General features: G+C 48.9%; 1 long non-coding RNA gene across 1 annotated transcript; it reads left to right on the top strand.

The window, feature by feature from the left end:
- The first annotated feature begins 279 nt into the window (after nt 1–279).
- Nucleotides 280–11,343, top strand: LOC135317177 (uncharacterized). Its single transcript, XR_010376270.1, has 4 exons — nt 280–452; nt 7,836–7,934; nt 10,180–10,274; nt 10,667–11,343. It is a non-coding gene; the product is annotated as an uncharacterized LOC135317177 (long non-coding RNA).
- The last annotated feature ends 494 nt before the right edge of the window (nt 11,344–11,837 follow it).

The raw sequence follows: 11,837 nt of genomic DNA, 5'->3' as shown, positions 1-11,837 counted from the left end.
GAGGAGTTGCAGTACCAGGAGTAGATGTTATAGAATGGTCCTGTTTTGCCAGCAGAAGGGAAAGTCTCAGGGAAATTTGAACAGTGCTGTAGTTGTATAAGGAAGCCCCAAAATGTCCCAAGACACCCAAGAACAGCCCCACCTGCCCCACAGCAGCTCCAACATCACCATGTTTGGGTACATTCTAACTGTGTGCAAAGAGCCTGCAAGAGTGCCAGGTACTAGAGGGTCCCCAGTCACCTCTAATCAGCTACCGATTCACTGATTTAACCTCAGCAAGTTCGCTGACCATACCAAGCTGGGAGGAGTGGCCGATACACCAGAAGGCTGCGCTGCCATCCAGTGAGACCTGGACAGGCTGGAGAGCTGGGCCCAGGGGAACTCATTAAATCCAACACAAGCAAGTGCCAGGTCCTGCCCCTGGGGAGGAACAACCCCCCGCACCAGTACAGGCGGGGGCTGAACTACTGGAAAGCGGCTCTGTTGAGAAGGACCTGGGGGTGCTGGGGGGCAGCAAGTTGACCATGAGCCAGCAACGTGCCCTTGTGACCAAGAAGGCCAGTGGTGTCCTGGGATGCATTAAAAGGAATGTCGCCAGCAGATTGAGAGGGGTTATCCTCCCCCTCTACTCTGCCCTAGTGAGACCACATTTGGAGTACTGTGTCCAGTTTTGGGCCCCCCGGTTTACAAAGGATGTGGAACTCCTTGAGCAAGGCCAGCGGAGAGCTATGGAGATGATCAGGGGACTGGAGCATCTCCCATATGAGGAAAGTCTGAGAGACTTGGGTTTGTTCAGTCTGGAGAAGAGAAGACTGAAGGGGGATTTCATAAATACCTATAAATATCTAAAGGGTGGGTGTCAGGAGGATGAGACTGGGTTCTTTTCAATGGTGCCCAACAACAGGCCAAGGGTCACTGGGCACCGGTTGGAATACAGGAAGTACCACTTAAATATGAGAAAAAAACTTCTTCCCTGTGCGGGTGCCAGAGCAGGGGCACAGGCTGCCCAGGGAGGCTGTGGTGTCCCTTCCCTGGAGACATTCACCCCCCGCCTGGACGCGGTCTGGTGTGCCTGCTCAAGCAGGGGGTGGGACGGGATGAGCTCCAGAGGCCCCTTGCAGCCCCTGCCATGCTGGGATTCTGGGACTGGAAGCACTTTCATTTTCTTTACTAAGGCAGGGACTTCACGATGCCTTGTTGCTTCTGTGTTTATCTGTTCCCAGATGTAGTGTTTTGAGATATACCCTTCTTGCTGCCCTCTGCTCTGCCTGATCTGATGGCTGGATCAAAACAGGCCTGCAGCTGAGGACTATGCCTGAAGCCTTTTTGTTCCCCAGAGCAGTCTGCTTGCCCTCTTCTTAGTCTAGGACCACCTAATGACACCCTAACTCTGATAGGACCTCTGTACCTGGTTCAAAACTTCTCCCAAGGCACTTGTGCCCCAGAGGAATCTGTTGCCCCTCTGGGCCCCTTAGGATCTATTTGGCATGATACTCGGGAGCTTTCCTGAAGCCTTCCTTGTGTCCTACAGCCCTTTTCTCGTTCTGTAATCCCCCTCTGACCTCTTTAGTTCCCTTAGAACCCCTCCTGAGTCATTCATTGTGCCACTGAGCACACTGGCTTCACTCTGTCCCCCTTAGGGCTCCTCTGCTGGTCCTTTCGTTTCCTTCAGCTCTTTGTACTCTGCTCAGAACACCTCCTGAAGCTATTGTTGTGCCCCAGGGGCAAGTATTGCCCCACTTGCCCCCTTAGGAGCCCTCTGCTTTTCTACCAACCCTTTTGGAGACCTTCACTGTTGCCCTGAGCATTGCCTCCACCCTCTAACCCCCCTAAGATGCCTCTAGGGCTCCCCTGAATCACTCAGTGTTGTCATGGTTTAGCCCCAGTCAGCTGCTTGTTCACTGCCCCCACCCCAGTGCTGGTGCATGATAGGGGATGTGATATACCCAATGCCATGCTCTTTGGCCCAGCTGTCTATGAGGATGTTTCAGAAATGAGTCCCTGTCGTGGTTCAGCCCCAGTTAGCAACTAAACACCATGCAGTCGCTCGCTCACTCCCCCCACCCTGTGGGATGGGGGAGAGAATCAGAAGAGCAAAAGCAAAAAAAAAAAAAAACAAACCAAAACCCACACCCAGACTTGTGAGTTGAGATAAGAACAGCTTAATTAGAATAAAATAATAATGATAATAACATTGTTTTCATACTAAGTCCAAAGCACAGCACTGTGCCAGCTGCAGTGAGGAAAGTTAACTCTATCCCAGCTAAAACCATGACAGTCCCATTGTCTGACTCAATTCTTTCTGGGGTGCTATGTCACCATAAGGCTTGTTTTTTAAGGCCCACGATAGCATTTCAGGCAGTGGCATGGGGCACAGGACGTTTCCAGCCATCTGGTGGTTGCTTCCACTATTGTAAGCACATGACACTTGCCTTGGAGGGTTTGTGGGAGTGTGATATAGTCAATTTGCCAGGCCTCTCCATATTTATATTTCAGCCATCGTCCCCCACACCACAGAGGCTTTACCCGCTTCGCTTGCTTGATTGCAGCGCACGTGTCACATTCGTGGATAACCTGCGCAATAACGTCCGTGGTCAAGTCCACCCCTCGATCACGAGCCCGTCTGTATGTTGCATCTCTCCCTTGATGGCCTGAGGTGTCGTGGGCCCACCGAGCTAGAAATAGTTCACCCTTATGTTGCCAGTCTAGATATACCTGATCCGCTTCAATCTTGACAGCCTGATCCACCTGCTGGTTGTTTTGGTGTTCTTCAGTGGCCCAACTCTTGGGTAGGTGAGCATCTACATGACGTACTTTTACAACCAGGTTCTCTACCCAGACAGCAATGTCTTGCCACAGATGAGTTTGCCTCTGCGCTGCCAGTTCTGCTTCCGCTGCTGCAGCCAGCCCCACAGGGCATTTGCCCCCATCCAGGAGTCAGTACAGAGACAGAGCACTGGCCACTTTTCCCGTTCAGCGATGTCTAAGGCCAGCTGGGTGGCCTTTACCTCTGCAAACTGGCTTGATTCTCCTTCTCCTTCAGCAGGTTCTGCAAGTTGCCATATAGGACTCCATACAGCAGCCTTCCATCTCCGGTGCTTTCCCACAAGGCGACAGGACCCATCAGTGAACAGGGCATATTGCTTCTCATCTTCTGGCAGTTTGTTATACAGTGGGGCTTCTTCAGCACGTGTCACCTCCTCCTCTGGTGATATTCCAAAGTCTTTGCCTTCTGGCCAGTCCATAATCACTTCCAAGATTCCTGGGCGACTGGGGTTTCCTACTCGAGCCCGCTGGGTGATCAGTGCAACCCATTTACTCCACGTAGCATCAGTTGCATGGTGTGTAGAGGGGACATTTCCTTTGAACATCCAGCCCAGCACTGGCAGTCGGGGTGCCAGGAGCAGCTGCGCTTCAGTGCCAACCACTTCTGAAGCAGCTCGGACCCCTTCATATGCTGCCAATATCTCTTTTTCAGTTGGAGTATAGCGGGCTTCGGACCCTCTGTACCCCCGACTCCAAAACCCTAGGGGTCGACCTCAGGTCTCCCCTGGTGCTTTCTGCCAGAGGCTCCAGGTAGGGCCATTCTCCCTGGCTGTGGTGTAGAGCACGTTTTACATCTTGTCCTGCCTGGACTGGCCCAAGGCCTACTGCATGAACTATCTCCTGTTTAATTTGTGCAAAGGCCTATTGTTGCTCAGGGCCCCATTTGAAATCATTCTTTCTCTGGGTCACTTGATAGAGAGGGCTTACGATTGGACTACAGTTTGGAAGATGCATTCTCGAAAAACCTGCAACGCCTAAAAAAGCTTGTGTTTCCTTTTTGCCAGGTGGTGGAGACATGGCTGTTATTTTGAGGATCACCTCTATGGGGATCTGACAATGACCATCTTGCCATTTGATTCCTAAAAACTGGATCTCCTGTGCGGGTCCCTTGACCTTACTTTGTTTTATGGCAAAACAAGCCTTCAGAAGGGTTTGGGCTATTTTCTTCCCTTTCTCAAAAACTTCTTCCACTGTGTTGCCCCACACAATGATGTCATCAATGTATTGAAGGTGTTCCAGAGCTCCACGCTGTTCCAGTGCAGTATGGATCAGTCCACGACAAATGGTAGGGCTGTGTTTCCACCTCTGGGGCAGTCTATTCCAGGTGTACTGGACGCCCCTCCAAGGGAAAGCAAACTGTGGCCTGCACTCTGCTGCCAGAGGGATTGAGAAAAATGCATTAGCAATATCAGTTGTGGCATACCACTTGGCTGCCTTTGACTCCAGTTCATATTGGAGTTCGGCGTGTCTGGCACAGCAGCACTCAGCACTGGAGTGACTTCATTCAGGCCACGATAGTCTACTGTTAGTATCTGCTCTCCATTAGGCTTCCACACTAGCCAGACTTCCAGACTAGTGGGTCTTACTGATCGCTCCTTGGCTCTCCAGGCAACAAATGAGCTCACGGTTGGGAACCAGGGAGTCACGGTTGATGTGATATTGCCACCGGTGCACTGTTGTGGTGGTGATTGGCACCTGTTGTTCTTTAACCTTCAGCAGCCCCACAACATAAGGGGTTAGGGTTAGGCACTCACAAAACTACATGCAAAGCGGGATGTCTGCCCCGAGCTCGTCGGGCAAGGTGAGCGATGAACAGGGAACAGTAGCAGCGGTTATTTTTGAGGTGTGGAATTGTTTGTGAGCGGGCGGCCGCTTCCAGGCGCAGCGGTCACCTTGTCTCTCTGGTTCTCTAGGCGCCGTAGGTGGCGGCGGCCACGACATCCAGCCTCATTAGAGCGTGGGCGAGCGGAAGTTCACGGCGCTTCCGAGGAGGCTGTCGTTGCGGAAGTGGCCGGCGTTGAGTGGTGCGACGCTGAGTGATGGCACCGCACGTTTGGAGATGAAGAGTGTCCGTGTGACCGCAGCCCCATCCTACGTAGCCTGTGTGGCCTTTTTAAAGGATGGCTTTTGAGCCCCCGGATTTGGAAGCGAAGCTGAGGGGCCGATGCGGTCTTTGTGCAGGTGGCCGGTCGGTTGCGGGAAGCGCAGGGGGGGCAGGCAGGGGTTGTCAAATCAGTGGAGGGTACCGTTCAGAGACCGGACACGTTTGGGCCGAGAGAGGTTGTGTTGTCCTTTCTGCAAAACAGAAGCATCTGCCAGGCAGGGGAGTTCCTGCCTGTGCTTGTGCTGTTGTGTGGATTTTGTAGTCTGTCTTTGTTCCTTCCTGTACTCGGGTCTCGATGTGTCTGTTCTCCGTGCTGAGCAGGCACCTAGGTAGCAATATTGAGGGTTTTGCAAGCCCTGGCTCATCGGCATAATGGTAACCGAGAGCTTCCTTTCTCGCATTTTAAGTCTACTGCATAGATTTGTCTTGTGTCTTAAATATTAGACCTTTATAGAAGGTCATCTTTTTGCGGCGGTGATTAAGGCGGCCTCAGTACTGCTGCTGAAGAGCAGTCTGAATACGCAGGGCCCTTTTCTGGGACCTGTTCCCTGCACCTGAACGTTCTGAGGTCTTTAAGAGCGGCTCGTCGCTCGTGCGTCGTCCTAGTTGTGGGTATATGGTTTTTTCGCAGGTGGTGATGGTACGTGACATCTCCGCGGATGCTATAGCTGCTTCCTCGCTGCCCTGCAGATCTTCTCGCCCGGTGGCATCTCTGGGCTGGAAGTCCGTGGTCTCGGTGAGGATTTTCTTAGGTGCCGCGATCACGTCGCTTGTAGTATTTGTGAGCAGTGTCGGTCCGTGCACGTCGATGCCTGTGTCAGAGCTGCTCCTCCGCCTGGGGGTGTAGCAATGGTAGAGCGGGGGAAAGAACAGCAATAAGAGTATATGGTTAACGTTAATGTGCGTAGACTGTTTTGGCAACGCCCGTACAACCCTCGTTGGAGCGAGTGGCCGTTGGCAGCGGGCGAGGACGGTAATTTCCGGGGCGTTTTGTGGGTGCCGAGGGGATGACCGTAGCCGTCTGGGAGAGGCAGCTAGAGTGCTAGCTGAGCAGAGGGCGTCTCTCAGCTGTTCAAGCTTGTACGTGCGTGGGGCTTAACATTTGATTGAAGGTATTTCCTTTAACGGCATGCAGTAGTTGGGCTCTAGATGGTATTCCTACGTGGAAGCAAGACCTGTGGAATGGTTAAGCTGTTGCTGTGCGTCCAGGTGACTTGTTCTATCATGCTGTTCTTGCAGGGGATGAAGATGGAGCTGTGCAGGGTGATAGAGCAGAGCTGAGTAGAGCACACTAAGGCGGCGGGTCCGTGTGCAGGATTAAAGGGAAGATGCGACTGAAGGCTATTTGAGGAGCATTTCAGGTGAGCTGGGTCGCAGTGAGGAGGCTCATGGGGCTGGTGACTTTGTTCTCTTTGCTCTCAGGAGCACAGCGCTATCCCTAGGGGCTGGCAAGGTTCTAATTGTGGGGCTGGCGCCCATCGGGTGCTTCTTTTTTTGCGTTACAGTTTAAAGTGTGGGTCGCTCTGGTGTCTGAGGAGTTTCTGGGCAGTTGTCGTCTGTGGTGTCATTCCCAGATGCATTAACAGCTCTGCTCTGTTGCTGTCCATTTTCAGGGAGCGTGATTTCTTTCCTGCATCCTTACATCCTTAGGTCTTGTAGCTGGGCTTCTTGTGCCTCCTCCCTCTCAGTTTTGAGAGGAACTTCTTGTCACGGGCCCTGACGCTCTTCTAATCTTTTTGGATCGCGTTAGGGCCTCCTTGCGTCACTGTCAGGGTTCCGCAGGTCTTGTTGCTGGACGAGCTCTTCCGTCCAGTTGTCTCTCTGTTTGCCGAGAGCGTTCTCTCGTCTCGGAGGCGCGCAGTTTGTAGCGTTTCTCATAGCGTTGGTGTGTGCGTTTGAGTTTGTCTCGGACCGCCTTGCTGGCCCTGTAGAGTCGGGTAGGTGGCACAGCGATGAGAGGTTAGGGTTCATCTGTTGCTGTGCCAAGGCTGTTGGGGGAAAGGTTGTACCGTCATCTCGGATTGAGTGGCCCTCCTCAGCGGGCGAGGACCGTAATCACTGTGACGTTTTGTGGGCTCGGAGGCCGTGACCGTGGCTATCTGGGAGAGGCGGCTAGAGTTCAGCTGAGCAGATTACCTCTGCAGGGTGTTCAAGCTTGTACGTGCGTAGGGCTTCATGTTTGATGTCATATGTTTGTTTTAATGGCAGGTTATAGTCGGTCTTCAGGAACCGTTAAGGTACTGCTGTGCAACCAGGCGACTTGTTTGGTATTGGTTTTGGAGATGCCGAGGGACGAGTCGTGCAGGGCAACAGAGGGGAACTGAGGGGACCGATGTAAGCGGGTGAGTTGGTGCGTGGTGTATATAGAGGGAAGATGTGACCGATGGCTCTATGACTCCGTTGCTCCTTGCATTTGTCTTTTGTTTTGGTTTTGAAGTAGCGTAGCAATGAGCAAAGCGTGATCGGGGCACCGGAGGCAAGTCGAGCAAGGCAAGTGGTGACTGGTGGGGCTGAAGTAGCAGCTCTTTTCTGAGGTGTTGTGTTGCTGGTGAAGTTATAAGCAACGTGTGTCGTTTGGGTGTTACGGACGGCGGGCGAGCTGAACATGGCACCTGGAAGTGACGTAGGCCGGGTGGGAGGCTGTCGAGGGAAAGGAGTGTATCTGTATCATGAAGAAAATCCTGCACGGCTGATTCCACTTGCTGCTCAGGTGATAGCACGTACGGGGCTGGGGGAGCAGGGAGAAACATTTGTGAGTTCGAGGATGCTACAGGTAGTCCACATCAAATGCAGAGAAAAGGCAAATTTGCTGCCAGTGCAGAAAAGCTGATGAAAACTTGCAGTCGACAGAACCTGCCTCATTCCTGAGTTAGTCCCTTGGTTGTTACAAATGTTTTCCTTTCAGGTAAAAGAATGAACTTTCGTCTGTGATGAATTAAGAGCTGCCTGTTACCTTCTTTAGGGTCATGTGTTTCTCTTCTGTTTGTTCATACTAACTTTATGGGTAAGTTGGAAATAGTCTTTTATTTTTATATGCATAACTAAATTTTTAGTAATATGTGGCATCAGTATAGTTACTGGCATCTAGGTGCTAGAAAATGAGAAATAAATATGACAGAAACTGGTGTTTAAACTTGACTTTTAGTTGATTTTTGTTTGTTTGTTTGTTTTTCATTAGAGTGTTGATGGCATGTTGTCCTGTGGCTCAATCCACATTCTGTTCCGTGGAGCCTTCAGTCTAGGACTTTCACGTAAAAAAAAGTTAGCTCTTCAAAGAAGGGGCTAGTTATTCATAGGATTCAGCTGCAGTCTTGGAAAGTCTCTGAAGTACATGATTAGAATTAAAGACAAATTTCACTTAATGTAGCTGCTGTTTGTCTTCACTTTCATTAATTTCCCCACTGCTTCATCATGGTTGGGAGCTCTGACTCACAATTTTTTTCAGTCTTTAACACATTTTTTTTCCCCGTCTTTAACACATTTTTTTTCCCCAAGGAGATGCTACGTTTAAAAGTTAATTAGCTTCCTCACAAATGTGTCAGCCAATAGAACTGAGTTATGGTTATTAAAACCGTAAAAATTACACCAGTCTTACAGATCTGGACTATTTCTGAACATGTATTCGTTGCATGCAAATGTCGTTGGGATACAGATCATCTGCACTTCATGCTCTGGTAAGACAATATGCTGAGACAGGGTGAGCTCCAAAAGAAACAAAAGATACAAGATCATGGTTTGGTTTGGTTTTCTGTGGGGTTGTGGTTTTGGTTTGTTTTTGTTTGGTTAGGTTTTTTGTCTTTTTTTTTTAAAGAGTGCGATGTTAACTAGTAGTAGCCTGCAGAACTCTAATGCTGCCCGACATGTCCTTTTCTTATCTTTCACTCCTATTACATGGCTGTAATTTTCATTTGGATGATTTCAGAAGAGCAGCTAAGTTACTTGCCTGTGTAAATACGCTGGTAATGCCAGGAAGATAAATGCTTGAACCAGTATTGAATAACTTGGCTACAAGTAGAATTTCTGAAGGAAGAACAACAACAACAACAACAGGAAGCAAATAGCAAGTTCTCAAAAATTTGTGCATCAAAGAAGTCAAAGTCTTATGGCCAAATGTTTGTCATTATGTTCCAAATGGCTATTTTTGGTAAACATAAATTTTCAGGGAATTCAGGGTTGTGTGTGGCAAAACATGTCCCTCTGTCTGTGTGTCCTGCTACACAAATAGCATCAGTCAATAGCATGTCCAGTGGCAGGGCTTTTGTTCCCTACTCTCAATGTTGCCATAGTAATGTTGCAATATTTAGACCTAAAATATGTTTAGGAATGGAAGGCAAATGCCTGCTTTCCATAACGGCTATGAATGCTGACTCTTTTCTCTGCTGCTTTCCTGTGCATGTGATGAAGCTGTTTTATTTTTCTCCCTTGTTCCTGGTCTAAATGTTCCTGAAGCTGTTGCTGCTGTGGGTTTGCAATTTCTGTTACTGCATTTTTGTAGAGTTCTAGTTATGGATCATTTCTACTGTGGCAAAGTGTCAAGACAGAGCTGTCGGTTTAAAGCTTCAGAAACTACAGTCATTGAAATCAATAACTCCATGTAGGTAAAACTGGTCTTGTGCATGCAGCTGTGCTTGCAGGGATGCTCAGTGGCTCCTCAGCAAAACAGCAAGGTGTGCGTGGACATCCGTTGGGTTGTGCTCCGAGTGTGAGAGCGTGCTGTGTTTTTGCTGATTGGAGATGGAATAGAGCACGTGCCTGTTAAGTGTGAGGACAGTCAAAAGCTAGGAAGGACCCCAAGCAGGCTTGGTGGCACAACTGCAGTTTTAAAAGATCATGACCGTTTGATGAAATGGCCTGAAAAAAATCATTCCTTTTTTGTAAGGAGGTAGTTCACAAGGACAGATGGGTTGCTGTGCACTTTAAGAAAAACATTCAACTTGGGGCATATAGGGTGAGGAAATCTAGGCTATACTTAGGCTTGAGACAATGTATGGAGATCTCCCTGCCCCTCACCTGTGTGTATCTATGAAAGTGAGTTCTAGTGAAAATAAATCTGCCAAGGAGTCAAAAAAAGGCACGGTCATTTAAAAAAAAATGCAAAAGCTCTGGTGGCCTGTATCAACAACTGTAGCAAAGATGATGCAAAATACTTTTTCTTCCGCTCAGTTGTAGTCTTAAGAAGCCTTCACAAAAAAAAAGGAAGCTTTAGATTCCTACCCAGCTTTATGCTAAAGGGATTTTTCCTCTCTCAGCAGAATGTCAGCTGCCACCATTTCACTAGTCACCCTTTTTCTGCCATGAAAGTACGAGACAGATGGAAAGAATCCATAGTGGTCTGCAGTACAAGGTATGTGTGCGATGTGTGCCTGCGTTTTCCCTAAGATATTTGTAGTATGGACTTTAAAGTTAACATTAAGAATGTACCAACTCTCTCTCTATAGTTTTTCTATGAAATATTTTAACACGAATACTAAAAAGGTCTGTTCTGGAGCGTGTTACGCCTGTGCAAAGCTTACTTCCCTCCATTTGTTTTCTCCTCCTGAAAGCGTAATCGTGTTAAAAGAGAAGCTGCAGCCTGAGCATTCACATGCCATTCAGGGAGTTGGACAGATGCCACCTGAGACTTACCTGCTAGGACTGGAGTCCCTTTGCAGCAGGCAGATCCACTGAGCTGACGAGTACCCCTTTTCGACTCCTTGCTCACACACACTCCCTCTTGGGCACTTTTTCTCCTCTCAGGCTCGACCCTGGGTTTCCCTGAAGCACAGTCTCAACACGATGTGTGCCAGGCAAGTTTTTTGAGTGATACAGCAGTGAAGAGCAGCTTGAGGTGGGTGCCCCTGGAGAGGGACCCAGAAAAAAGGAACCTCTGGGCAATTATACCCTTACAATCTAAGTTTCCCTCCCCTCACCCGATGGTTTGGTCCAATAGCAATATTTGGGTCTGGGGTCTCCTTATTCCTGATTGGATCCTTTCTCTGTCTCCAGGCAGGACATCCCTTTTCTTATCTTAATGGATGCAGCTTCTGCTGAAGGTTGTGGCTACCTTGTCTGGTTTGCACTGGTTCCGGGGCCTTCCTTCACGTAGCTAAGTAAACGTTCAGTGTGTGGTCAGCATATCTAAGTGAAAGTTCCCAGTTTGTGGCCTTAAGGCTTTAGCAAGCCTTGCTACTGATGCCACGTATTGGATTCCATTTGAGCTAGGATGTGACTTCTACAGTCGTCTGTTTCTGTGTGCTTACTATTAAATGATACTGTGAAAATAATTTTGTACTAAAAGAGGAAAGAAACTGTTAGTAAGAGTTCAGATGTTTAGAAGAAACAGACTTTGTTTTCTCGTGTCCTGGTTTTGGCTGGGATAGGGTTAATGTTCTTTCTAGTAGCTGGTACAATGCTGTGTTTTGGATTTAGTATGAGATGAGAATGATGTTGATAACACACTGATGTTTTAGTTGTTGCTAAGTAATGCTTACACTAGTTAAGGACTTTTCAGCTGCCCATGATCTGCCAGGTGCACAAGAAGCTGGGAGAGGGCACAGCCAAGATAGCTGACTCCAACTGGCCAAAGGGATATTCCATGCCATATGACATCATGCTCACTATGTAAACCATGGGGAGCTGGCTGGGGAGGAGCAATTGCTGCTCAGGGACAGGCTGGGTGTCGGTTGGCAGGTGGTGAGTGGTTGCATTGCTTGTTTTTCCTGGCTTTTGTCCTGTTTCCCCCTCTGCCCCCCTCCCCCCTTGTTTTCCTTTTCATTAAAATTTATTATTTTAATTATTAAAGTGTTCTTAACCCACAAGTTTCCTTACTTTTGCCCTTCAGATCATCTCCCCCATCCCACTAGGGGTGGAGGGGGTGAGCGAGCGGCTTTGTGGTGTTTAGCTGCCTGCCAGGTTAAACTACAATGTC

The sequence above is a fragment of the Phalacrocorax carbo genome, chromosome 25 (genome assembly GCF_963921805.1).
Source record: "Phalacrocorax carbo chromosome 25, bPhaCar2.1, whole genome shotgun sequence".
In the NCBI taxonomy this organism is placed as follows: Eukaryota; Metazoa; Chordata; class Aves; order Suliformes; family Phalacrocoracidae; genus Phalacrocorax; species Phalacrocorax carbo.
Note: the sequence above shows the minus strand (reverse complement) of the source record. Positions and strands in the feature narration are given on the sequence as shown.